Here is a 26,998-nt window from a genome sequence, read left to right as displayed (position 1 = left end):
ATATGTGCAGAGAGCCTGAGTTTAGCTCCAAAATATGGCTCAGGCCTCGATATTGTGATGTTTGGGATATTTTGAAAACTGATGAGAGGTTTGTGACAAATGTAACCAAACGCCGCTTTCAGTACTTGGCATATGTTGAGTATAAAAAAGTCGTAATTTCAAACTGCGAATACAAGCAGAGAGCCAGAATTTGGCTCCAAAATATGGCTCAGGCCTCGAAATTGGGATGTTTGGGATATTTTGAAAACTGCAGGGAGGTTTGGGACAAATGTGACGAAACGCCACTTTCAGTACTTGCCATATGTTGGGTATATATATTCGTAATTTCAAACTGCAAATACGTGCAGAGAGCCAGAGTTTGGCTCCAAAATATGGCTCAGGCCTCGAAATTGGGATGTTTGGGATATTTTGAAAACTGCAGGGGGGGTTTGGGACAAATGTGACAAAACGCCGCTATCAGTACTTGGTATATGTTGGGTATGAAAAAGTTGTAATTTCAAACTGCGAATACGTGCAGAGAGCCAGAATTTGGCTCCAAAATACGGCTCAGGCCTCGAAATTGGGATATTTGGGATATTTCGAAAACTGCAGGGGAGTTTGTGCAAAATGTGACAAACTGCCGCTTTCAGGACGTAGGATATGTTGGGTATAAAAAGTCGTAATTTCAATCTGCGAATACGTGCATAGAGCCAGAATTTGGCTCCAAAATATGGCTTAGGCCTCGAAATTGGGATGTTTAGGATATTTTGAAAACTGCAGGGAGGTTTGGGACAAATGTGACGAAACGCCGCTTTCAGTACTTGGCATATGTTGGGTACATAATTTCGTAATTTCAAACTGCGAATACATGCAGAGAGCCTAAATTTGGCTCCAAAATATGGCTCATGCCTCGAAATTGGGTTGTTTGGGATTTTTTGAAACATGCAGGGGGGGTTTGGGACAAATGTGACCAAACTCCACTTTCAGTACTTGGCATATATTGCGTATAAAAAAGTCGTAATTTCAAATTGCAAATACGTGCAGAGAGCCAGAGTTTGTCTCCAAAATATGGCTCAGGCCTCGAAATTGGGATGTTTGGGATATTTCGAAAACTGCAGGGGAGTTTGTGCAAAATGTGACTCACTGCCCCTTTCAGTACTTGGCATATGTTGGGTATAAAAAATTCGTAATTTCAAACTGCGAATACGTGCAGAGAGCCAGAATTTGGCTGCAAAATTTAGCTCATGCCTCGAAATTGGGATGTTTGGGATAGTTTGAAAACTGCAGGGGGGGTTTAGGACAAATGTGACCAAACTCCGCTTTCAGTACTTGGCATATATTGGGTATAAAAAAGTCGTAATTTCAAACTGCAAATACGTGCAGAAAGTCAGAGTTTGGCTCCAAAATATGGCTCATGCCTCGAAATTGGGATGTTTGGGATATTTTGAAAACTTTAGGGAGGTTTGGGACAAATGTGACCAAATGCCACTTTCAGTACTTGGCATATGATGGGTATAAAAAGTCGTAATTTCAAACTTCGAATACGTGCAGAGAGCTAGAATTTGGCTCCAAAATATAGCTCAGGCCTCAAAATTGGGATATTTTTGATATATCGAAAACTGCAGGGGAGTTTGTGCGAAATGTGAATCACTGCCGCTTTCAAGACTTGGCATATGTTGGGTATAAATGTCGTAATTTCAAACCGCGAATACGTTCATAGAGCCAGAATTTGGCTCCAAAATATGGCTCAGGCCTGGAAATTGGGATGTTTGGGATATTTTGAAAACTGCAGGGGGGTTTTGGACAAATGTGACCAAACGCCGCTTTCAGTACTTGGCATATGTTGGGTATAAAAAAGTGGTAATTTCAAACTGCGAATACGTGCAGAGAGCCAGAATTTGGCTCCAAAATATGGCTCATGCCTCGAAATTTGGATGAAGGTTTGATATTTTGAAAACTGCAGGGAGGTTTGGGACAAATGTGACCAAATGCCACTTTCAGTACTTGGTATATTTTGGGTATAAAAAAGTTATAATTTAAAACTGCGAATACGTGCAGAGAGCCAGAATTTGGCTCCAAAATACGGCTCAGGCCTCGAAATTGGGATATATGGGATATTTCGAAAACTGCAGGGGAGTTTGTGCAAAAGTGACTAACTGCCGCTTTCAGGACTTAGCATATGTTGGGTATAAAAAGTCGTAATTTCAATCTGCGAATACGTGCATAGAGCCAGAATTTGGCTCCAAAATATGGCTCAGACCTCGAAATTGGGATGTTTGGGATATTTTGAAAACTGCAGGGAGGTTTGGGACAAATGTGACCAAACTCCGCTTTCAGTACTTGGCATATAATGCGCATAAAAAAGTCGTAATTTCAAACTGGAAATACGTGCAGAGAGCCAGAGTTTGGCTCCAAAATATGGCTCAGGCCTCGAAATTGGGATGTTTGGGATATTTCGAAAACTGCAGGGGAGTTTGTGCAAAATGTGACTCACTGCCGCTTTCAGTACTTGGCATATGTTGGGTATAAAAAAGTCGTAATTTCAAACTGCGAATACGTGCAGAGAGCCAGAATTTGGCTCCAAAATATGGCTCATGCCTCGAAATTGGGATGTTTGGGATAGCTTGAAAACTGCAGGGGGGATTGAGACAAATGTGACCAAACGCCGCTGTCAGTACTTGGCATAAGATAGGTATAAAAAAGTGGTAATTTCAAACTGCGAATACGTGCAGAGAGCCAGAATTTGGCTCAAAAATATGGCTCAGGCCTCAAAATTGGGATATTTGGGATATTATGAAAACTTCAGGTGAGTTTGTGCGAAATGTGACTCACTGCCGCTTTCAGGACTTGGCATATGCTGGGTATAAAATATCGTAATTTCAAACCGCGAATACGTACATAGAGCCAGAATTTGGCTCCAAAATATGGCTCAGGCCTCGAAATTGGGATGTTTGGGATATTTTGAAAACTGCAGGGAGGTTTGGGACAAATGTGACGAAACGCCGTTTTTAATACTTGGCATATGTTGGGTATAAAAAGTCGTAATTTTAAACTTCGAATACGTGCATAGAGCGAGAATTTGGCTCCAAAATATAGCTCAGGCCTCAAAATTGGGATGTTTGGGATATTTTGAAAACTGCAGGGGGGGGGGGGGGTTTGGGACAAATGTGACAAAACGCCGCTTTCAGTACTTGGTATATTTTGGGTATAAAAAAGTTGTACTTTCAAACTGCGAATACGTGCAGAGAGCCAGAATTTGGCTCCAAAATACGGCTCAGGCCTCGAAATTGGGATATTTGGGATATTTCGAAAACTTCAGGGGGAGTTTGTGCAAAATGTGACTAACTGCCGCTTTCAGGACTTAGCATATGTTGGGTATAAAAAGTCGTAATTTCAATCTGCGAATACGTGCATAGAGCCAGAATTTGGCTCCAAAACATGGCTCAGGTCTCGAAATTGGGATGTTTGGGTTATTTTAAAAACTGCAGGGAGGTTTGGGACAAAATGCGACGAAATGCCGCTTTCAGTACTTGGCATATGTTGGGTATATAATTTCGTAATTTCAAACTGCGAATACATGCAGAGAGCCAAAATTTGGCTCCAAAATATGCCTCATGCCTGGAAATTGGGATGTTTGGGAAATTTTGAAAACTGCAGGGGGGTTTGGGACAAATGTGACCAAACTCCGCTTTCAGTACTTGGCATATATTGCGCATAAAAAAGTCGTAATTTCAAACTGCAAATACGTGCAGAGAGCCAGAGTTTGTCTCCAAAATATGGCTCAGGCCTCGAAATTGGGATGTTTGGGATATTTCGAAAACTGCAGGGGAGTTTGTGCAAAATGTGACTCACTGCCCCTTTCAGTACTTGGCATATGTTGGGTATAAAAAATTCGTAATTTCAAACTGCGAATACGTGCAGAGAGCCAGAATTTTGCTCCAAAATTTGGCTCATGCCTCGAAATTGGGATGTTTGGGATAGTTTGAAAACTGCAGGGGGGGTTTAGGACAAATGTGACCAAACTCCGCTTTCAGTACTTGGCATATATTGGGTATAAAAAAGTCGTAATTTCAAACTGCAAATACGTGCAGAAAGTCAGAGTTTGGCTCCAAATTATGGCTCATGCCTCGAAATTGGGATGTTTGGGATATTTTGAAAACTGCAGGGAGGTTTGGGACAAATGTGACCAAATGCCACTTTCAGTACTTGGCATATGATGGGTATAAAAAGTCGTAATTTCAAACTTCGAATACGTGCAGAGAGCTAGAAATTGGCTCCAAAATATAGCTCAGGCCTCAAAATTGGGATATTTTTGATATATCGAAAACTGCAGGGGAGTTTGTGCGAAATGTGAATCACTGCCGCTTTCAAGACTTGGCATATGTTGGGTATAAATGTCGTAATTTCAAGCCGCGAATACGTGCATAGAGCCAGAATTTGGCTCCAAAATATGGCTCAGGCCATACGTGGATGTTTGGGATATTTTGAAAACTGCAGGGGGGTTTTGGACAAATGTGACCAAACGCCGCATTCAGTACTTGGCATATGTTGGCTATAAAAAAGTTGTAATTTCAAACTGCGAATACGTGCAGAGAGCCTGAATTTGGCTCCAAAATATGGCTCAGGCCTCGAAATTGGAATGTTTGGGATATTTTGAAAACTGCAGGGAGGTTTGGGACAAATGTGACGAAACGCCGCTTTCAGTACTTGGCATATGTTGGGTATATATATTCGTAATTTCAAACTGCAAATACGTGAAAAGAGCCAGAGTTTGGCTCCAAAATATGGCTCAGGCCTCGAAATTGGGATGTTTGGGATATTTTGAAAACTGCAGGGGGGGGTTTGGGACAAATGTGACAAAACGCCGCTTTCAGTACTTGGTATATGTTGGGTATAAAAAAGTTGTAATTTTAAACTGCGAATACGTGCAGAGAGCCAGAATTTGGCTCCAAGATACGGCTCAGGCCTCAAAATTGGGATATTTGGGATATTTCGAAAACTGCAGGGGAGTTTGTTCAAAATGTGACTAACTGCCGCTTGCAGGACTTAACATATGTTGGGTATAAAAAGTCGTAATTTCAATCTGCGAATACGTGCATACAGCCAGAATTTGGCTCCAAAATATGGCTCAGGCCTCGAAATTGGGATGTTTGGGATATTTTGAAAACTGCAGGGAGGTTTGGGACAAATGTGACGAAACGCCACTTTCAGTACTTGCCATATGTTGGGTATATATATTTGTAATTTCAAACTGCAAATACGTGCAGAGAGCCAGAGTTTGGCTCCAAAATATGGCTCAGGCCTCGAAATTGGGATGTTTGGGATATTTTGAAAACTGCAGGGGGGGTTTGGGACAAATGTGACAAAACGCCGCTATCAGTACTTGGTATATGTTGGGTATAAAAAAGTTGTAATTTCAAACTGCGAATACGTGCAGAGAGCCAGAATTTGGCTCCAAAATACGGCTCAGGCCTCGAAATTGGGATGTTTGGGATATTTCGAAAACTGCAGGGGAGTTTGTGCAAAATGTGACAAACTGCCGCTTTCAGGACGTAGGATATGTTGGGTATAAAAAGTCGTAATTTCAATCTGCGAATACGTGCATAGAGCCAGAATTTGGCTCCAAAATATGGCTTAGGCCTCGAAATTGGGATGTTTAGGATATTTTGAAAACTGCAGGGAGGTTTGGGACAAATGTGACGAAACGCCGCTTTCAGTACTTGGCATATGTTGGGTACATAATTTCGTAATTTCAAACTGCGAATACATGCAGAGAGCCTAAATTTGGCTCCAAAATATGGCTCATGCCTCGAAATTGGGTTGTTTGGGATTTTTTGCAACATGCAGGGGGGGTTTGGGACAAATGTGACCAAACTCCACTTTCAGTACTTGGCATATATTGCACATAAAAAAGTCGTAATTTCAAATTGCAAATACGTGCAGAGAGCCAGAATTTGTCATCAAAATATGGCTCAGGCCTCGATATTGTGATGTTTGAGATATTTTGAAAACTGATGGGAGGTTTGTGACAATTGTAACCAAACGCCGCTTTCAGTACTTGGCATATGTTGGGTATAAAAAAGTGGTAATTTCAAACTGCGAATACGTGCAGAGAGCCAGAATTTGGCTCCAAAGTATGGCTCAGGCCTCAAAATTGGGATATTTAGGATATTTTGAAAACTGCAGGTGAGTTTGTATGAAATGTGACTCACTGCCGCTTTCAGGAATTGGAATATGTTGGGTATAAAATGTCGTAATTTCAAACCGCGAATACGTGCATAGAGCCAGAATTTGGCTCCAAAATATGGCTCATGCCTCGAAATTGGGATGTTTGGGATATTTTGAAAACTGCAGGTAGGTTTGGGACAAATGTGACCAAATGCCACTTTCAGTACTTGGCATATGTACGGTATAAAAAGTCGTAATTTCAAACTTCGAATACGTGCATAGAGCCAGAATTTGGCTCCAAAATATAGCTCAGGCCTCAAAATTGGGATATTTGGGATATTTCGAAAACTGCTGGGGAGTTTGTGCGAAATGTGACTCACTACCGGTTTCAGGACTTGGCATATGTTGGGAATAAAATGTCGTAATTTCAAACCGCGAATACGTGCATCGGGCCAGAATTTGGCTCCAAAATACGGCTCAGGCCTCGAAATTGGAATGTTTGGGATATTTTGAAAACTGCAGGGGGGGGGGGTTTGGGACAAATGTGACAAAACGCCGCTTTCTGTACTTGGTATATGTTGGGTATAAAAAAGTTGTAATTTCAATCTGCGAATACGTGCAGAGAGCCAGAATTTGGCTCCAAAATACGGCTCAGGCCTCGAAATTGGAATATTTGGGATATTTCGAAAACTGCAGGGGTGTTTGTGCAAAATGTGACTAACTGCCGCTTTCAGGACTTGGCATATGTTGGGTATAAAAAATTCGTAATTTCAATCTGCGAATACGTGCATAGAGCCAGAATTTGGCTCCAAAATACGACTCAGGCCTCGAAATTGGGATGTTTTGGATATTTTGAAAACTGCAGGGAGGTTTGGGACAAATGTGACAAAACGCCGCTTTCAGTACTTGGCATATGTTGGGTATATAATTTCGTAATTTCAAACTGCGAATACATGCATAGAGCCAAAATTTGGCTCCAAAATATGGCTCATGCCTCGAAATTGGTATGTTTGGGATATTTTGAAACCTGCAGGGGGGGTTTGGGACAAATGTGACCAAACTCCGGTTTCAGTACTTGGCATATATTGCGTATAAAAAAGTCGTAATTTCAAACTGCAAATACGTGCAGAGAGCCAGAGTTTGTCTCCAAAATATGGCTCAGGCCTCGAAATTGGGATGTTTGGGATATTTCAAAAACTGCAGGGGAGTTTGTGCAAAATGTGATTCACTGCCGCTTTCAGTACTTGGCATATGATGGGTATAAAAATCGTAATATCAAACTGCGAATACGTGCAGAGAGCCAGAATTTGGCTCCAAAATATGGCTCAGGCCTCGATATTGTGATGTTTGGGATATTTTAAAAACTGCTGGGAGGTTTGGGACAAATGTAACCAAACGCCGCCTTCAGTACTTGGCATATGTTGGGTATAAAAAGGTCGTAATTTCAAACTGCGAATACGTGCTGAGAGCCAGAATTTGGCTCCAAAATATGGCTCATGCCTCGAAATTGGGATGTTTGGGATATTTTGAAAACTGCAGGGGGGATTGAGACAAATGTGACCAAACGCCGCTGTCAGTACTTGGTATATTTTGGGTATAAAAAAGTTGTACTTTCAAACTGCGAATACGTGCAGAGAGCCAGAATTTGGCTCCAAAATACGGCTCAGGCCTCGAAATTGGGATATTTGGGATATTTCGAAAACTGCAGGGGAGTTTGTGCAAAATGTGACAAACTGCCGCTTTCAGGACGTAGGATATGTTGGGTATAAAAAGTCGTAATTTCAATCTGCGAATACGTGCATAGAGCCAGAATTTGGCTCCAAAATATGGCTTAGGCCTCGAAATTGGGATGTTTAGGATATTTTGAAAACTGCAGGGAGGTTTGGGACAAATGTGACGAAACGCCGCTTTCAGTACTTGGCATATGTTGGGTACATAATTTCGTAATTTCAAACTGCGAATACATGCAGAGAGCCTAAATTTGGCTCCAAAATATGGCTCATGCCTCGAAATTGGGTTGTTTGGGATTTTTTGCAACATGCAGGGGGTGTTTGGGACAAATGTGACCAAACTCCACTTTCAGTACTTGGCATATATTGCACATAAAAAAGTCGTAATTTCAAATTGCAAATACGTGCAGAGAGCCAGAATTTGTCTCCAAAATATGGCTCAGGCCTCGATATTGTGATGTTTGAGATATTTTGAAAACTGATGGGAGGTTTGTGACAATTGTAACCAAACGCCGCTTTCAGTACTTGGCATATGTTGGGTATAAAAAAGTGGTAATTTCAAACTGCGAATACGTGCAGAGAGCCAGAATTTGGCTCCAAAGTATGGCTCAGGCCTCAAAATTGGGATATTTAGGATATTTTGAAAACTGCAGGTGAGTTTGTATGAAATGTGACTCACTGCCGCTTTCAGGAATTGGAATATGTTGGGTATAAAATGTCGTAATTTCAAACCGCGAATACGTGCATAGAGCCAGAATTTGGCTCCAAAATATGGCTCATGCCTCGAAATTGGGATGTTTGGGATATTTTGAAAACTGCAGGTAGGTTTGGGACAAATGTGACCAAATGCCACTTTCAGTACTTGGCATATGTTCAGTATAAAAAGTCGTAATTTCAAACTTCGAATACGTGCATAGAGCCAGAATTTGGCTCCAAAATATAGCTCAGGCCTCAAAATTGGGATATTTGGGATATTTCGAAAACTGCTGGGGAGTTTGTGCGAAATGTGACTCACTACCGGTTTCAGGACTTGGCATATGTTGGGAATAAAATGTCGTAATTTCAAACCGCGAATACGTGCATCGGGCCAGAATTTGGCTCCAAAATACGGCTCAGGCCTCGAAATTGGAATGTTTGGGATATTTTGAAAACTGCAGGGGGGGGGGGGGTTTGGGACAAATGTGACAAAACGCCGCTTTCTGTACTTGGTATATGTTGGGTATAAAAAAGTTGTAATTTCAATCTGCGAATACGTGCAGAGAGCCAGAATTTGGCTCCAAAATACGGCTCAGGCCTCGAAATTGGAATATTTGGGATATTTCGAAAACTGCAGGGGTGTTTGTGCAAAATGTGACTAACTGCCGCTTTCAGGACTTGGCATATGTTGGGTATAAAAAATTCGTAATTTCAATCTGCGAATACGTGCATAGAGCCAGAATTTGGCTCCAAAATACGACTCAGGCCTCGAAATTGGGATGTTTTGGATATTTTGAAAACTGCAGGGAGGTTTGGGACAAATGTGACAAAACGCCGCTTTCAGTACTTGGCATATGTTGGGTATATAATTTCGTAATTTCAAACTGCGAATACATGCATAGAGCCAAAATTTGGCTCCAAAATATGGCTCATGCCTCGAAATTGGTATGTTTGGGATATTTTGAAACCTGCAGGGGGGGTTTGGGACAAATGTGACCAAACTCCGGTTTCAGTACTTGGCATATATTGCGTATAAAAAAGTCGTAATTTCAAACTGCAAATACGTGCAGAGAGCCAGAGTTTGTCTCCAAAATATGGCTCAGGCCTCGAAATTGGGATGTTTGGGATATTTCAAAAACTGCAGGGGAGTTTGTGCAAAATGTGATTCACTGCCGCTTTCAGTACTTGGCATATGTTGGGTATAAAAATCGTAATATCAAACTGCGAATACGTGCAGAGAGCCAGAATTTGGCTCCAAAATATGGCTCAGGCCTCGATATTGTGATGTTTGGGATATTTTGAAAACTGCTGGGAGGTTTGGGACAAATGTAACCAAACGCCGCCTTCAGTACTTGGCATATGTTGGGTATAAAAAGGTCGTAATTTCAAACTGCGAATACGTGCTGAGAGCCAGAATTTGGCTCCAAAATATGGCTCATGCCTCGAAATTGGGATGTTTGGGATATTTTGAAAACTGCAGGGGGGATTGAGACAAATGTGACCAAACGCCGCTGTCAGTACATGGCATATGTTGGGTATAAAAAAGTGGTAATTTCAAACTGCGAATACGTGCAGAGAGCCAGAATTTGGCTCCAAAATATGGCTCATGCCTCAAAATTGGGATATTTTGGATATTTTGAAAACTGCAGGTGAGTTTGTGCGAAATGTGACTCACAGCCGCTTTCAGGACTTGGCATATGTTGGGTATAAAATATCGTAATTTCAAATCGCGAATACGTGCATAGAGCCAGAATTTTGCTCCAAAATATGGCTCATGCCTCGAAATTGGGATGTTTGGGATATTTTGAAAACTGCAGGGGGGGTTTGGGACAAATGTGACAAAATGCCGCTTTCAGTACTTGGTATATTTTGGGTATAAAAAAGTTGTACTTTCAAACTGCGAATACGTGCAGAGAGCCAGAATTTGGCTCCAAAATACGGCTCAGGCCTCGAAATTGGGATATTTGGGATATTTCGAAAACTGCAGGGGGAGGTTGTGCAAAATGTGACTAACTGCCGCTTTCAGGACTTAGCATATGTAGGGTATAAAAAGTCGTAATTTCAATCTGCAAATACGTGCATAGAGCCAGAATTTGGCTCCAAAACATGGCTCAGGTCTCGAAATTGGGATGTTTGGGTTATTTTGAAAACTGCAGGGAGGTTTGGGACAAAATGTGACGAAACGCCGCTTTCAGTACTTGGCATATGTTGGGTATATAATTTCGTAATTTCAAACTGCGAATACATGCAGAGAGCCAAAATTTGGCTCCAAAATATGGCTCATGCCTCGAAATTGGGATGTTTGGGATATTTTGAAAACTGCAGGGGGGTTTGGGACAAATGTGACCAAACTCCGCTTTCAGTACTTGGCATATATTGCGCATAAAAAAGTCGTAATTTCAAACTGCAAATACGTGCAGAGAGCCAGAGTTTGGCTCCAAAATATGGCTCAGGCCTCGAAATTGGGATGTTTGGGATATTTCGAAAACTGCAGGGGAGTTTGTGCAAAATGTAACTCACTGCCGCTTTCAGTACTTGGCATATGTTGGGTATAAAAAAGTCGTAATTTAAACTGCGAATACGTGCAGAGAGCCAGAATTTGGCTCCAAAATATGGCTCATGCCTCGAAATTGGGATGTTTGGTATAGTTTGAAAACTGCAGGGGGGGTTTAGGACAAATGTGACCAAACTCCGCTTCCGGTACTTGTCATATATTGGGTATAAAAAAGTCGTAATTTCAAACTGCAAATACGTGCAGAAAGTCAGAGTTTGGCTCCAAAATATGGCTCATGCCTCGAAATTGGGATGTTTGGGATATTTTGAAAACTGCAGGGAGGTTTGGGACAAATGTGACCAAACGCCGCTTTTAGTACTTGGCATATGTTGGGTATAAAAAATTGGTAATTTCAAACTGCGAATACGTGCAGAGAGCCAGAATTTGGCTCCAAAATATGGCTCAGGTCTCAAAATTGGGATATTTGGGATATTTCGAAAACTTCAGGTGAGTTTGTGCAAAATGTGACTCACTGCCGCTTTCAGTACTTGGCATATGTTGGGTATAAAAATCGTAATATCAAACTGCGAATACGTGCAGAGAGCCAGAATTTGTCTCCAAAATATGGCTCAGGCCTCGATATTGTGATGTTTGGGATTGTTTGAAAACTGCTGGGAGGTTTGTGACAAATGTAACCAAACGCCGCTCTCAGTACTTTGCATATGTTGGGTATAAAAAAGTCGTAATTTCAAACTGCGAATACGTGCAAAGAGCCAGAATTTGGCTTTAAAATATGGCTCAGGCCTCGAAATTGGGATGTTTGGGATATTTTGAAAACTGCAGGGGGGATTGAGACAAATGTGACCAAACGCCGCTTTCAGTACTTGGCATATGTTGGGTATAAAAAAGTGGTAATTTCAAACTGCGAATACGTGCAGAGAGCCTGAATTTGGCTCCAAAATATGGCTCATGCCTCGAAATTGGGATGAAGGTTTGATATTTTGAAAACTGCAGGGAGGTTTGGGACAAATGTGACCAAATGCCACTTTCAGTACTTGGCATATGATGGGTATAAAAAGTCGTAATTTCAAACTTCCAATACGTGCAGAGAGCTAGAATTTGGCTCCAAAATATAGCTCAGGCCTCAAAATTTGGATATTTGGGATATATCGAAAATTGCAGGGGAGTTTGTGCGAAATATGAATCAATGCCGCTTTCAAGACTTGGCATATGTTGGGTATAAATGTCGTAATTTCAAACTGCGAATACGTGCATAGAGCCAGAATTTGGCTCCAAAATATAGCTCAGGCCTAAAAATTGGGATGTTTGGAATATTTTGAAAACTGCAGGGGGGGTTTAGGACAAATGTGACCAAACGCTGCTTTCAGTACTTGGTATATGTTGGCCATAAAAAAGTTGTAATTTCAAACTGCGAATACGTGCAGAGAGCCTGAATTTGGCTCCAAAATATGGCTCAGGCCTCGAAATTGGGATGTTTGGGATATTTTGAAAACTGCAGGGAGGTTTGGGACAAATGTGACGAAACGCCGCTTTCAGTACTTGGCATATGTTGGGTACATAATTTCGTAATTTCAAACTGCGAATACGTGCAGAGAGCCAAAATTTGGCTCCAAAATATGGCTCATGCCTCGAAATTGGGATGTTTGGGATATTTTGAAACCTGCAAGGGGGGTTTGGGACAAATGTGACCAAACTCCACTTTCAGTACTTGGCATATATTGCGTATAAAAAAGTCGTAATTTCAAACTGCAAATTCGTGCAGAGAGCCTGAGTTTAGCTCCAAAATATGGCTCAGGCCTCGAAATTGGGATATTTGGGATATTTTGAAAACTGCAGGGGGGATTGAGACAAATGTGACCAAACGCCGCTTTCAGTACTTGGCATATGTTGGGTACATAATTTCGTAATTTCAAACTGCGAATACGTGCAGAGAGCCAAAATTTGGCTCCAAAATATGGCTCATGCCTCGAAATTGGGATGTTTGGGATATTTTGAAACCTGCAAGGGGGGTTTGGGACAAATGTGACCAAACTCCACTTTCAGTACTTGGCATATATTGCGTATAAAAAAGTCGTAATTTCAAACTGCAAATTCGTGCAGAGAGCCTGAGTTTAGCTCCAAAATATGGCTCAGGCCTCGAAATTGGGATGTTTGGGATATTTTGAAAACTGCAGGGGGGATTGAGACAAATGTGACCAAACGCCGCTTTCAGTACTTGGCATATGTTGGGTATAAAAAAGTGGTAATTTCAAACTGCGAATACGTGCAGAGAGCCAGGATTTGGCTCCAAAATATGGCTCAGGCCTCAAAATTGGGATATTTGGGATATTTCGAAAACTTCAGGTGAGTTTGTGCAAAATGTGACTCACTGCCACTTTCAGTACTTGGCATATGTTGGGTATAAAAATCGTAATATCAAACTGCGAATACGTGCAGAGAGCCAGAATTTATCTCCAAAATATGGCTCAGGCCTCGATATTGTGATGTTTGGGATATTTTGAAAACTGATGGGAGGTTTGTGACAAATGTAACCAAACGCCACTTTCAGTACTTGGCATATGTTGAGTATAAAAAAGTCGTAATTTCAAACTGCGAATACGTGCAGAGAGCCTGAATTTGGCTCCAAAATATGGCTCAGGCCTCGAAATTGGGATGTTTGGGATATTTTGAAAACTGCAGGGAGGCTTGGGACAAATGTTACGAAACGCCACTTTCAGTACTTGGCATATGTTGGGTATATATATTCGTAATTTCAAACTGCAAATACGTGCAGAGAGCCAGAGTTTGGCTCCAAAATATGGCTCAGGCCTCGAAATTGGGATGTTTGGGATATTGTGAAAACTGCAGGGGGGTTTGGGACAAATGTGACAAAACGCCGCTTTCAGTACTTGGTATATGTTGGGTATAAAAAAGTTGTAAATTCAAACTGCGAATACATGCAGAGAGCCAGAATTTGGCTCCAAAATACGGCTCAGGCCTCGAAATTGGGATATTTGGGATATTTCGAAAACTGCAGGGGAGTTTGTGCAAAATGTGACTAACTGCCGCTTTCAGGACGTAGGATATGTTGGGTATAAAAAGTCGTAATTTCAATCTGCGAATACGTGCATAGAGCCAGAATTTGGCTCCAAAATATGGCTTAGGCCTCGAAATTGGGATGTTTAGGATATTTTGAAAACTGCAGGGAGGTTTGGGACAAATGTGACGAAACGCCGCTTTCAGTACTTGGCATATGTTGGGTACATAATTTCGTAATTTCAAACTGCGAATACATGCAGAGAGCCAAAATTTGGCTCCAAAATATGGCTCATGCCTCGAAATTGGAATGTTTGGGATATTTTGAAACCTGCAGGGGGGGGGGGGGGGTTTGGGACAAATGTGACCAAACTCCACTTTCAGTACTTGGCATATATTGCGTATAAAAAAGTCGTAATTTCAAACTGCAAATACGTGCAGAGAGCCAGAGTTTAGCTCCAAAATATGGCTCGGGCCTCGAAATTGGGATGTTTGGGATATTTCGAAAACTGCAGGGGGAGTTTGTGCAAAATGTGACTCACTGCCGCTTTCAGTACTTGGCATATGTTGGGTATAAAAATCGTAATATCAAACTGCGAATACGTGCTGAGAGCCAGAATTTGTCTCCAAAATATAGCTCAGGCCTTGATATTGTGATGTTTGGGATATTTTGAAAACTGATGGGAGGTTTGTGACAATTGTAACCAAACGACGCTTTCAGTACTTGGCATATGTTGGGAATAAAAAAGTCGTAATTTCAAACTGCGAATACGTGCAGAGAGCCAGAATTTGGCTCCAAAATATGGCTCAGGCCTCGAAATTGGGATGTTTGGGATATTTTGAAAACTGCAGGGGGGACTGAGATAAATGTGACCAAACGCCGCTTTCAGTACTTGGCATATGTTGGGAATAAAAAAGTCGTAATTTCAAACTGCGAATACGTGCAGAGAGCCAGAATTTGGCTCCAAAATATGGCTCAGGCCTCAAAATTGTGATATTTAGGATATTTTGAAAACTGCAGGTGAGTTTGTGTGAAATTTGACTCACTGCCGCTTTCAGGAATTGGAATATGTTGGGTATAAAATGTCGTAATTTCAAACCGCGAATACGTGCATTGAGCCAGAATTTGGCTCCAAAATATGGTTCATGCCTCGTAATTGGGATGTTTTGGATATTTTGAAAACTGCAGGTAGGTTTGGGACAAATGTGACCAAATACCACTTTCAGTACTTGTCATATGTTCGGTATAAAAAGTCGTAATTTCAAACTTCGAATACGTGCATAGAGCCAGAATTTGGCTCCAAAATATAGCTCAGGCCTCAAAATTGGGATATTTGGGATATTTCGAAAACTGCTGGGGAGTCTGTGCGAAATGTGACTCACTGCCGGATTCAGGACTTGGCATATGTTGGGTATAAAATGTCGTAATTTCAAATCGCGAATACGTGCATCGGGCCAGAATTTGGCTCCAAAATACGGCTCAGGCCTCGAAATTGGAATGTTTGGGATATTTTGAAAACTGCAGGGGGGGTTTGGGACAAATGTGACAAAACGACGCTTTCTGTACTTGGTATATGTTGGGTATAAAAAAGTTGTAATTTTAATCTGCGAATACGTGCAGAGAGCCAGAATTTGGCTCCAAAATACGGCTCAGGCCTCGAAATTGGAATATTTGGGATATTTCGAAAACTGCAGGGGAGTTTGTGCAAAATGTGACTAACTGCCGCTTTCAGGACTTAGCATATGTTGGGTATAAAAAGTCGTAATTCCAATCTGCAAATACGTGCATAGAGCCAGAATTTGGCTCCAAAATATGGCTGAGGCCTTGAAATTGGGATGTTTGGGATATTTCGAAAACTGCAGGGAGGTTTGGGACAAATGTGACAAAACGCCGCTTTCAGTACTTGGCATATGTTGGGTATATAATTTCGTAATTTCAAACTGCGAATACATGCAGAGAGCCAAAATTTGGCTCCAAAATATGGCTCATGCCTCGAAATTGGTATGTTTGGGATATTTTGAAACCTGCAGGGGGGGTTTGGGACAAATATGACCAAACTCCGGTTTCAGTACTTGGCATATATTGCGTATAAAAAAGTCGTAATTTCAAACTGCAAATACGTGCAGAGAGCCAGAGTTTGGCTCCAAAATATGGCTCAGGCCTCGAAATTGGGATGTTTGGGATATTTTGAAAATTGCAGGGAGGTTTGGTACAAATGTGACGAAACGCCACTTTCAATACTTGGCATATGTTGGGTATATAAATTCATAATTTCAAACTGAGAATACGTGCAGAGAGCCAGAATTTGGCTCCAAAATATGGCTCATGCCTCGAAATTGGGATGTTTGGGATATTTTGAAAACTGCAGGGAGGTTTGGGACAAATGTGACCAAATGCCACTTTCAGTACTTGGCATATGATGGGTATAAAAAGTCGTAATTTCAAACTTCGAATACGTGCATAGAGCCAAAATTTGGCTCCAAAATATAGCTCAGGCCTCAAAATTGGGATATTTGGGATATTTCGAAAACTGCTGGGGAGTTTGTGCGAAATGTGACTCACTGCCGGTTTCAGGACTTGGCATATGTTGGGTATAAAATGTCGTAATTTCAAACCGCGAATACGTGCATCGGGCCAGAATTTGGCTCCAAAATACGGCTCAGGCCTTGAAATTGGGATGTTTGGGATATTTTGAAAACTGCAGGGGGGGTTTGGGACAAATGTGACAAAACGCCGCTTTGAGTACTTGGTATATGTTGGGTATAAAAAAGTTGTAATTTCAATCTGCGAATACGTGCAGAGAGCCAGAATTTGGTTCCAAAATACGGCTCAGGCCTCGAAAATGGAATATTTGGGATATTTCGAAAACTGCAGGGGAGTTTGTGCAAAATGTGACTAACTGCCGCTTTCAGGACTTAGCATATGTTGGGTATAAAAAGTCGTAATTTCAATCTGCGAATACGTGCAGAGAGCCAGAATTTGGCTCCAAAATATGGCTCAGGCCTCGAAATTGGGATGTTTGGGATATTTTGAAAACTGCAGGGAGGTTTGGGACAAATGTGACAAAACGCCGCTTTCAGTACTTGGCATATGTTGGGTATATAATTTCGTAATTTCAAACTGCGAATACATGCATAGAGCCAAAATTTGGCTCCAAAATATGGCTCATGCCTCGAAATTGGTATGTTTGGGATATTTTGAAACCTGCAGGGGGGGTTTGGGACAAATGTGACCAAACTCCGGTTTCAGTACTTGGCATATATTGCGTATAAAAAAGTCGTAATTTCAAACTGCAAATACGTGCAGAGAGCCAGAGTTTGTCTCCAAAATATGGCTCAGGCCTCGAAATTGGGATGTTTGGGATATTTCAAAAACTGCAGGGGAGTTTGTGCAAAATGTGATTCACTGCCGCTTTCAGTACTTGGCATATGTTGGGTATAAAAATCGTAATATCAAACTGCGAATACGTGCAGAGAGCCAGAATTTGGCTCCAAAATATGGCTCAGGCCTCGATATTGTGATGTTTGGGATATTTTGAAAACTGCTGGGAGGTTTGGGACAAATGTAACCAAACGCCGCCTTCAGTACTTGGCATATGTTGGGTATAAAAAGGTCGTAATTTCAAACTGCGAATACGTGCTGAGAGCCAGAATTTGGCTCCAAAATATGGCTCATGCCTCGAAATTGGGATGTTTGGGATATTTTGAAAACTGCAGGGGGGATTGAGACAAATGTGACCAAACGCCGCTGTCAGTACATGGCATATGTTGGGTATAAAAAAGTGGTAATTTCAAACTGCGAATACGTGCAGAGAGCCAGAATTTGGCTCCAAAATATGGCTCATGCCTCAAAATTGGGATATTTTGGATATTTTGAAAACTGCAGGTGAGTTTGTGCGAAATGTGACTCACAGCCGCTTTCAGGACTTGGCATATGTTGGGTATAAAATATCGTAATTTCAAATCGCGAATACGTGCATAGAGCCAGAATTTTGCTCCAAAATATGGCTCATGCCTCGAAATTGGGATGTTTGGGATATTTTGAAAACTGCAGGGGGGGTTTGGGACAAATGTGACAAAATGCCGCTTTCAGTACTTGGTATATTTTGGGTATAAAAAAGTTGTACTTTCAAACTGCGAATACGTGCAGAGAGCCAGAATTTGGCTCCAAAATACGGCTCAGGCCTCGAAATTGGGATATTTGGGATATTTCGAAAACTGCAGGGGGAGGTTGTGCAAAATGTGACTAACTGCCGCTTTCAGGACTTAGCATATGTAGGGTATAAAAAGTCGTAATTTCAATCTGCAAATACGTGCATAGAGCCAGAATTTGGCTCCAAAACATGGCTCAGGTCTCGAAATTGGGATGTTTGGGTTATTTTGAAAACTGCAGGGAGGTTTGGGACAAAATGTGAGGAAACGCCGCTTTCAGTACTTGGCATATGTTGGGTATATAATTTCGTAATTTCAAACTGCGAATACATGCAGAGAGCCAAAATTTGGCTCCAAAATATGGCTCATGCCTCGAAATTGGGATGTTTGGGATATTTTGAAAACTGCAGGGGGGTTTGGGACAAATGTGACCAAACTCCGCTTTCAGTACTTGGCATATATTGCGCATAAAAAAGTCGTAATTTCAAACTGCAAATACGTGCAGAGAGCCAGAGTTTGGCTCCAAAATATGGCTCAGGCCTCGAAATTGGGATGTTTGGGATATTTCGAAAACTGCAGGGGAGTTTGTGCAAAATGTAACTCACTGCCGCTTTCAGTACTTGGCATATGTTGGGTATAAAAAAGTCGTAATTTAAACTGCGAATACGTGCAGAGAGCCAGAATTTGGCTCCAAAATATGGCTCATGCCTCGAAATTGGGATGTTTGGTATAGTTTGAAAACTGCAGGGGGGGTTTAGGACAAATGTGACCAAACTCCGCTTCCGGTACTTGTCATATATTGGGTATAAAAAAGTCGTAATTTCAAACTGCAAATACGTGCAGAAAGTCAGAGTTTGGCTCCAAAATATGGCTCATGCCTCGAAATTGGGATGTTTGGGATATTTTGAAAACTGCAGGGAGGTTTGGGACAAATGTGACCAAACGCCGCTTTTAGTACTTGGCATATGTTGGGTATAAAAAATTGGTAATTTCAAACTGCGAATACGTGCAGAGAGCCAGAATTTGGCTCCAAAATATGGCTCAGGTCTCAAAATTGGGATATTTGGGATATTTCGAAAACTTCAGGTGAGTTTGTGCAAAATGTGACTCACTGCCGCTTTCAGTACTTGGCATATGTTGGGTATAAAAATCGTAATATCAAACTGCGAATACGTGCAGAGAGCCAGAATTTGTCTCCAAAATATGGCTCAGGCCTCGATATTGTGATGTTTGGGATTGTTTGAAAACTGCTGGGAGGTTTGTGACAAATGTAACCAAACGCCGCTCTCAGTACTTTGCATATGTTGGGTATAAAAAAGTCGTAATTTCAAACTGCGAATACGTGCAGAGAGCCAGAATTTGGCTTTAAAATATGGCTCAGGCCTCGAAATTGGGATGTTTGGGATATTTTGAAAACTGCAGGGGGGATTGAGACAAATGTGACCAAACGCCGCTTTCAGTACTTGGCATATGTTGGGTATAAAAAAGTGGTAATTTCAAACTGCGAATACGTGCAGAGAGCCTGAATTTGGCTCCAAAATATGGCTCATGCCTCGAAATTGGGATGAAGGTTTGATATTTTGAAAACTGCAGGGAGGTTTGGGACAAATGTGACCAAATGCCACTTTCAGTACTTGGCATATGATGGGTATAAAAAGTCGTAATTTCAAACTTCCAATACGTGCAGAGAGCTAGAATTTGGCTCCAAAATATAGCTCAGGCCTCAAAATTTGGATATTTGGGATATATCGAAAATTGCAGGGGAGTTTGTGCGAAATATGAATCAATGCCGCTTTCAAGACTTGGCATATGTTGGGTATAAATGTCGTAATTTCAAACTGCGAATACGTGCATAGAGCCAGAATTTGGCTCCAAAATATAGCTCAGGCCTAAAAATTGGGATGTTTGGAATATTTTGAAAACTGCAGGGGGGGTTTAGGACAAATGTGACCAAACGCTGCTTTCAGTACTTGGTATATGTTGGCCATAAAAAAGTTGTAATTTCAAACTGCGAATACGTGCAGAGAGCCTGAATTTGGCTCCAAAATATGGCTCAGGCCTCGAAATTGGGATGTTTGGGATATTTTGAAAACTGCAGGGAGGTTTGGGACAAATGTGACGAAACGCCGCTTTCAGTACTTGGCATATGTTGGGTACATAATTTCGTAATTTCAAACTGCGAATACGTGCAGAGAGCCAAAATTTGGCTCCAAAATATGGCTCATGCCTCGAAATTGGGATGTTTGGGATATTTTGAAACCTGCAAGGGGGGTTTGGGACAAATGTGACCAAACTCCACTTTCAGTACTTGGCATATATTGCGTATAAAAAAGTCGTAATTTCAAACTGCAAATTCGTGCAGAGAGCCTGAGTTTAGCTCCAAAATATGGCTCAGGCCTCGAAATTGGGATATTTGGGATATTTTGAAAACTGCAGGGGGGATTGAGACAAATGTGACCAAACGCCGCTTTCAGTACTTGGCATATGTTGGGTACATAATTTCGTAATTTCAAACTGCGAATACGTGCAGAGAGCCAAAATTTGGCTCCAAAATATGGCTCATGCCTCGAAATTGGGATGTTTGGGATATTTTGAAACCTGCAAGGGGGGTTTGGGACAAATGTGACCAAACTCCACTTTCAGTACTTGGCATATATTGCGTATAAAAAAGTCGTAATTTCAAACTGCAAATTCGTGCAGAGAGCCTGAGTTTAGCTCCAAAATATGGCTCAGGCCTCGAAATTGGGATGTTTGGGATATTTTGAAAACTGCAGGGGGGATTGAGACAAATGTGACCAAACGCCGCTTTCAGTACTTGGCATATGTTGGGTATAAAAAAGTGGTAATTTCAAACTGCGAATACGTGCAGAGAGCCAGGATTTGGCTCCAAAATATGGCTCAGGCCTCAAAATTGGGATATTTGGGATATTTCGAAAACTTCAGGTGAGTTTGTGCAAAATGTGACTCACTGCCACTTTCAGTACTTGGCATATGTTGGGTATAAAAATCGTAATATCAAACTGCGAATACGTGCAGAGAGCCAGAATTTATCTCCAAAATATGGTTCAGGCCTCGATATTGTGATGTTTGGGATATTTTGAAAACTGATGGGAGGTTTGTGACAAATGTAACCAAACGCCACTTTCAGTACTTGGCATATGTTGAGTATAAAAAAGTCGTAATTTCAAACTGCGAATACGTGCAGAGAGCCTGAATTTGGCTCCAAAATATGGCTCAGGCCTCGAAATTGGGATGTTTGGGATATTTTGAAAACTGCAGGGAGGCTTGGGACAAATGTTACGAAACGCCACTTTCAGTACTTGGCATATGTTGGGTATATATATTCGTAATTTCAAACTGCAAATACGTGCAGAGAGCCAGAGTTTGGCTCCAAAATATGGCTCAGGCCTCGAAATTGGGATGTTTGGGATATTGTGAAAACTGCAGGGGGGTTTGGGACAAATGTGACAAAACGCCGCTTTCTGTACTTGGTATATGTTGGGTATAAAAAAGTTGTAAATTCAAACTGCGAATACGTGCAGAGAGCCAGAATTTGGCTCCAAAATACGGCTCAGGCCTCGAAATTGGGATATTTGGGATATTTCGAAAACTGCAGGGGAGTTTGTGCAAAATGTGACTAACTGCCGCTTTCAGGACGTAGGATATGTTGGGTATAAAAAGTCGTAATTTCAATCTGCGAATACGTGCATAGAGCCAGAATTTGGCTCCAAAATATGGCTTAGGCCTCGAAATTGGGATGTTTAGGATATTTTGAAAACTGCAGGGAGGTTTGGGACAAATGTGACGAAACGCCGCTTTCAGTACTTGGCATATGTTGGGTACATAATTTCGTAATTTCAAACTGCGAATACATGCAGAGAGCCAAAATTTGGCTCCAAAATATGGCTCATGCCTCGAAATTGGAATGTTTGGGATATTTTGAAACCTGCAGGGGGGGGGGGGGTTTGGGACAAATGTGACCAAACTCCACTTTCAGTACTTGGCATATATTGCGTATAAAAAAGTCGTAATTTCAAACTGCAAATACGTGCAGAGAGCCAGAGTTTAGCTCCAAAATATGGCTCGGGCCTCGAAATTGGGATGTTTGGGATATTTCGAAAACTGCAGGGGGAGTTTGTGCAAAATGTGACTCACTGCCGCTTTCAGTACTTGGCATATGTTGGGTATAAAAATCGTAATATCAAACTGCGAATACGTACAGAGAGCCAGAATTTGGCTCCAAAATATGGCTCAGGCTTCGATATTGTGATGTTTGGGATATTTTGAAAACTGCTGGGAGGTTTGGGACAAATGTGACCAAACGCCACTTTCAGTACTTGGCATATGATGGGTATAAAAAGTCGTAATTTCAAACTTCGAATATGTGCAGAGAGCTAGAATTTGGCTCCAAAATATTGCTCAGGCCTCAAAATTGGGATATTTGGGATATTTCGAAAACTGCAGGGGAGTTTGTGCGAAATGTGAATCACTGCCGCTTTCAGGACTTGGCATATGTTGGGTATAAAATGTCGTAATTTCAAACCGCGTAAACGTGCATAGAGCCAGAATTTGGCTCCAAAATTTGGCTCAGGCCTCGAAATTGGGATGTTTGGGATATTTTGAAAACTGCAGGGGGGGGGGGGGTTTGGACAAATGTGACCAAACGCCGCGTTCAGTACTTGGCATATGTTGGGTATAAAAAAGTCTTAATATCAAACTGCGAATACGTGCAGAGAGCCAGAAATTGGCTCCAAAATATGGCTCAGGCCTCGAAATTGGGATGTTTTGGATATTTTGAAAACTGCAGGGGGGATTGAGACAAATATGAAAAAACGCCGCTTTCAGTACTTGGCATATGTTGGGTATAAAAAAGTGGTAATTTCAAATTGCGAATACGTGCAGAGAGCCAGAATTTGACTCCAAAATATGGCTCAGGCCTCAAAATTGGGATATTTGGGATATTTCGAAAACTTCAGGTGAGTTTGTACAAAATGTGACCCACTGCCGCTTTCAGTACTTGGCATATGTTGGGTATAAAAATCGTAATATCAAACTGCGAATACGTGCTGAGAGCCAGAATTTGTCTCCAAAATATAGCTCAGGCCTTGATATTGTGATGTTTGGGATATTTTGAAAACTGATGGGAGGTTTGTGACAATTGTAACCAAACGACGCTTTCAGTACTTGGCATATGTTGGGAATAAAAAAGTCGTAATTTCAAACTGCGAATACGTGCAGAGAGCCAGAATTTGGCTCCAAAATATGGCTCAGGCCTCGAAATTGGGATGTTTGGGATATTTTGAAAACTGCAGGGGGGACTGAGATAAATGTGACCAAACGCCGCTTTCAGTACTTGGCATATGTTGGGAATAAAAAAGTCGTAATTTCAAACTGCGAATACGTGCAGAGAGCCAGAATTTGGCTCCAAAATATGGCTCAGGCCTCAAAATTGTGATATTTAGGATATTTTGAAAACTGCAGGTGAGTTTGAGTGAAATTTGACTCACTGCCGCTTTCAGGAATTGGAATATGTTGGGTATAAAATGTCGTAATTTCAAACCGCGAATACGTGCATAGAGCCAGAATTTGGCTCCAAAATATGGTTCATGCCTCGTAATTGGGATGTTTTGGATATTTTGAAAACTGCAGGTAGGTTTGGGACAAATGTGACCAAATACCACTTTCAGTACTTGGCATATGTTCGGTATAAAAAGTCGTAATTTCAAACTTCGAATACGTGCATAGAGCCAGAATTTGGCTCCAAAATATAGCTCAGGCCTCAAAATTGGGATATTTGGGATATTTCGAAAACTGCTGGGGAGTCTGTGCGAAATGTGACTCACTGCCGGATTCAGGACTTGGCATATGTTGGGTATAAAATGTCGTAATTTCAAATCGCGAATACGTGCATCGGGCCAGAATTTGGCTCCAAAATACGGCTCAGGCCTCGAAATTGGAATGTTTGGGATATTTTGAAAACTGCAGGGGGGGTTTGGGACAAATGTGACAAAACGCCGCTTTCTGTACTTGGTATATGTTGGGTATAAAAAAGTTGTAATTTTAATCTGCGAATACGTGCAGAGAGCCAGAATTTGGCTCCAAAATACGGCTCAGGCCTCGAAATTGGAATATTTGGGATATTTCGAAAACTGCAGGGGAGTTTGTGCAAAATGTGACTAACTGCCGCTTTCAGGACTTAGCATATGTTGGGTATAAAAAGTCGTAATTCCAATCTGCGAATACGTGCATAGAGCCAGAATTTGGCTCCAAAATATGGCTGAGGCCTTGAAATTGGGATGTTTGGGATATTTCGAAAACTGCAGGGAGGTTTGGGACAAATGTGACAAAACGCCGCTTTCAGTACTTGGCATATGTTGGGTATATAATTTCGTAATTTCAAACTGCGAATACATGCAGAGAGCCAAAATTTGGCTCCAAAATATGGCTCATGCCTCGAAATTGGTATGTTTGGGATATTTTGAAACCTGCAGGGGGGGTTTGGGACAAATGTGACCAAACTCCACTTTCAGTACTTGGCATATATTGCGTATAAAAAAGTCGTAATTTCAAACTGCAAATACGTGCAGAGAGCCAGAGTTTAGCTCCAAAATATGGCTCGGGCCTCGAAATTGGGATGTTTGGGATATTTCGAAAACTGCAGGGGGAGTTTGTGCAAAATGTGACTCACTGCCGCTTTCAGTACTTGGCATATATTGGGTATAAAAATCGTAATATCAAACAGCGAATACGTACAGAGAGCCAGAATTTGGCTCCAAAATATGGCTCAGGCTTCGATATTGTGATGTTTGGGATATTTTGAAAACTGCTGGGAGGTTTGGGACAAATGTGACCAAACGCCACTTTCAGTACTTGGCATATGATGGGTATAAAAAGTCGTAATTTCAAACTTCGAATATGTGCAGAGAGCTAGAATTTGGCTCCAAAATATTGCTCAGGCCTCAAAATTGGGATATTTGGGATATTTCGAAAACTGCAGGGGAGTTTGTGCGAAATGTGAATCACTGCCGCTTTCAGGACTTGGCATATGTTGGGTATAAAATGTCGTAATTTCAAACCGCGTAAACGTGCATAGAGCCAGAATTTGGCTCCAAAATTTGGCTCAGGCCTCGAAATTGGGATGTTTGGGATATTTTGAAAACTGCAGGGGGGGGGGGGTTTGGACAAATGTGACCAAACGCCGCGTTCAGTACTTGGCATATGTTGGGTATAAAAAAGTCTTAATTTCAAACTGCGAATACGTGCAGAGAGCCAGAAATTGGCTCCAAAATATGGCTCAGGCCTCGAAATTGGGATGTTTTGGATATTTTGAAAACTGCAGGGGGGATTGAGACAAATATGAAAAAACGCCGCTTTCAGTACTTGGCATATGTTGGGTATAAAAAAAGTGGTAATTTCAAATTGCGAATACGTGCAGAGAGCCAGAATTTGACTCCAAAATATGGCTCAGGCCTCAAAATTGGGATATTTGGGATATTTCGAAAACTTCAGGTGAGTTTGTACAAAATGTGACCCACTGCCGCTTTCAGTACTTGGCATATGTTGAGTATAAAAATCGTAATATCAAACTGCGAATACGTGCAGAGAGCCAGAATTTGTCTCCAAAATATAGCTCAGGCCTCGATATTGTGATGTTTGGGATATTTTGAAAACTGATGGGAGGTTTGTGACAATTGTAACCAAACGACGCTTTCAGTACTTGGCATATGTTGGGAATAAAAAAGTCGTAATTTCAAACTGCGAATACGTGCAGAGAGCCAGAATTTGGCTCCAAAATATGGCTCAGGCCTCGAAATTGGGATGTTTGGGATATTTTGAAAACTGCAGGGGGGACTGAGATAAATGTGACCAAACGCCGCTTTCAGTACTTGGCATATGTTGGGAATAAAAAAGTCGTAATTTCAAACTGCGAATACGTGCAGAGAGCCAGAATTTGGCTCCAAAATATGGCTCAGGCCTCAAAATTGTGATATTTAGGATATTTTGAAAACTGCAGGTGAGTTTGTGTGAAATTTGACTCACTGCCGCTTTCAGGAATTGGAATATGTTGGGTATAAAATGTCGTAATTTCAAACCGCGAATACGTGCATAGAGCCAGAATTTGGCTCCAAAATATGGTTCATGCCTCGTAATTGGGATGTTTTGGATATTTTGAAAACTGCAGGTAGGTTTGGGACAAATGTGACCAAATGCCACTTTCAGTACTTGGCATATGTTCGGTATAAAAAGTCGTAATTTCAAACTTCGAATACGTGCATAGAGCCAGAATTTGGCTCCAAAATATAGCTCAGGCCTCAAAATTGGGATATTTGGGATATTTCGAAAACTGCTGGGGAGTCTGTGCGAAATGTGACTCACTGCCGGTTTCAGGACTTGGCATATGTTGGGTATAAAAAAGTTGTAATTTTAATCTGCGAATACGTGCAGAGAGCCAGAATTTGGCTCCAAAATACGGCTCAGGCCTCGAAATTGGAATATTTGGGATATTTCGAAAACTGCAGGGGAGTTTGTGCAAAATGTGACTAACTGCCGCTTTCAGGACTTGGCATATGTTGGGTATAAAAAGTCGTAATTCCAATCTGCGAATACGTGCATAGAGCCAGAATTTGGCTCCAAAATATGGCTGAGGCCTTGAAATTGGGATGTTTGGGATATTTCGAAAACTGCAGGGAGGTTTGGGACAAATGTGACAAAACGCCGCTTTCAGTACTTGGCATATGTTGGG

Source organism: Procambarus clarkii, unplaced genomic scaffold, assembly GCF_040958095.1.
Source record: "Procambarus clarkii isolate CNS0578487 unplaced genomic scaffold, FALCON_Pclarkii_2.0 HiC_scaffold_96, whole genome shotgun sequence".
Lineage (NCBI taxonomy): Eukaryota > Metazoa > Arthropoda > Malacostraca > Decapoda > Cambaridae > Procambarus > Procambarus clarkii.
The sequence above is the reverse complement of the archived record's forward strand: the minus strand, read 5'-3'. Positions refer to the sequence as shown.